The following is a 2,509-nucleotide window of genomic DNA, read 5'->3' as shown; positions in this document are numbered from 1 at the left end:
CAAAGAAGTCAGTTCGGATCCGTTTGTGAAAGAGTAGAATAAGAAAGATAGTGAATCTTGTTTGAACCATTAATGAAAAATAGAGGTTGGTACAATAGTTAGGAAGTAAAATGGGCTTTTTATTGGGGATAGAGGGACTTGACTTGAACCCTCACGATTTAGAAAGTCGACGGATTTTCCTCTTACTAGAAATTTCATTGTGGTCGGTAACGTTGGTGAATTAACAGAAATGGAAAGAGAGGGATTCGAACCCTCGGTAAACAAAAGCCTACATAGCAGTTCCAATGCTACGCCTTGAACCACTCGGCCATCTCTCCTACATAATCTTATTATTGACCAGAAACTGAGTGAATAGAGAGTTTTCGTATCACTAAAGTACAGGTACAACCGATCACAGGTTCCATAGGGAGTTTGACTTCCTTTCCAATTTCATATTTCACCGGTTTAGCAACTTCTTCATGCCCCTACGAACGAAATATTTGGAGTTTGACAACTGGTTGACGCCGGTTGATACTCGAATGAATATATCGCCGGTAGATACTTGCTTTTCTAATGAGGTAGACACTTTTGCATGTTAAGGTTTCCACTTCAAACCATCCAGATTTACATTTCAATTTCTCGTTGTTGACACGGTTTACACTTGACCTCATTCAAACTGACACTTATGTATCTATCTAGGCGGGCGGGCACTTAACCAAACTCAGGTTGACACAAACTATACAAAAGTCTTAATTAGGGTGTTTTTTTCCGATCAACCCGAAACTCCGAACAGAACCGACCCTGACTAGACCTTTTCCCAAGCAACTCCGAATACTGGAAAATCTGAATGAAATTCGATAAGAGAAATCAGAGCATGTTTCTAAATTTGTGATAACTACTTATTTATGAGTGAGAAATGCTTCATGCGAGCACCCTTGGCGGCCTGCTTTTGAGACAGGGAGGCCATGCTCGTATCTATGCTTTTCATCATTGGTCTGGTCTACTCGTACCCCACCCCACAAGGTACATCTTCGACTACCGTGCTTCTTATCTTGACGCTATACATTCAGTTCAGTCAGTCCCAGAGATTTATCCTTCAGAAAAAGGTAATCCACCCATATTGGACTTTTCTTCACCTGGCCTCGCGGATTCAATACCGAATTCTCTTCGCATACCGGCCTGCTAATTCCGGGATTAGCTGTTCTCAATGACTGGTGGATGCCTCTTTTCTACCTTAGAAATCGTTTTTTATGTACCTTCTCCCTCTCTACACCTTTTTTCCGCCTCGCCGCCCAGAAAGACCTATAGAAGAAGGAAGAATTCAATCCGTATACTCCAAGCGCCGTAACTATCGCACTTTCCAAGCAACCCTCCAATGAAGAAAGTGCAATTGAAACAATCAAGAACGGAAAAATAATTAGACTCCCTCGTCAATTGTTTGGATTGGAATTAGGCTCCTCTACTCTAGTCGTCCTCTTCTATTTCGGGCAGTAGCTCAGCCCGTTCCGGGCCTTCCTTTACTGAATCTATTAGTAGTTGCACTTTTCGACATATGCCTTTATTTAGGCATTGGTTGTAGGCATCCCCTTCTCTTCAAGGAATTTCTGCGCCCGGTTCCTGATCAAGTGTTGGAAAAACCGGAATATGATGCTTTCTACTTCAGCAGTAGGGTTGGCCTGAAGCCAGCCCATAGAATAGATACGGGCGTGTTCTACACAGGAGTTCTTGTAGAACATGTTCCAATCAAACCTCTTTCCCTTCGTCTCCGGTTTTCAATACGAACAAGTGTCATCCTCTTCTCCCATCGTTTGGATGGAATACCCACGTGGAGCTGACCTTCACTTTTCAGAGACAGGGGCAAGCCGATAATTTGTAGCCTCCCTGGTTGTTTTCTGGAAATTTCAGTAGAAGTGAAGCCCTGTAGGAGCTCCCTAAGGACTCTAGCTAAGACCTTTTTGAGACCCTGGGTGACTCGCGTGGACTTATCCCCTCTCGGTAAGCCGAAGACCATATCGTCTGCGTAGCATGCGTAATAGAAGACTACGGCCCCATCCTCTCGGACCATTACCCTTTCAAGCTTGGCATCCAATATATGGAGATAGCAGTGAATGAGGACAGGTTCAATCGGGCTTCCGAGCGGTATTCCTCGCTTCTGGCACGTGTAACTCTTACCTTTTCTATCTACGTGTGGTTTTCATGAAAACCTATTTTATCAACCTATGGACTCCTTTCAATGACAGAGTCTTTGGAGCAAATTGGTTCAGGATTCTAAGGTTAGAAAAGAGTTACCACTCAAGGGAGGAACATGATATGTGGAAGGCTATCCTGGTGGCTCAAGACTGACCGGTATACCTGGACCAGTCTATATTGAGCCATATTCATCAATTCGTCAGGCAATTTGGCCTCACACAATGTATCCCTGTTCCACCAGACGCTTAATCAACCCTGGAACACAAGAGAACCCTTCTTATCGAAGAGAATTGTGTATTAAACAGATGAGAGAAATAGCCCTAAATATGTGCATCGAGTA

At 43.6% G+C, this 2,509-nt stretch overlaps 1 non-coding gene across 1 annotated transcript; it reads right to left on the bottom strand.

Annotated features, from left to right (window-relative positions):
• Positions 1–230: 230 nt before the first annotated feature.
• On the bottom strand, positions 231–317 carry TRNAS-GGA (transfer RNA serine (anticodon GGA)). Its single transcript has one exon. It is a non-coding gene; the product is annotated as a tRNA-Ser (tRNA).
• Between the last annotated feature and the right edge of the window lie 2,192 nt (positions 318–2,509).

The sequence above is a fragment of the Triticum urartu genome, chromosome 3A (assembly GCF_056163025.1).
Source record: "Triticum urartu cultivar PI428250 chromosome 3A, HENAU_Tu73, whole genome shotgun sequence".
Lineage (NCBI taxonomy): Eukaryota > Viridiplantae > Streptophyta > Magnoliopsida > Poales > Poaceae > Triticum > Triticum urartu.
The sequence above is the reverse complement of the archived record's forward strand: the minus strand, read 5'-3'. Positions and strand labels throughout refer to the sequence as shown.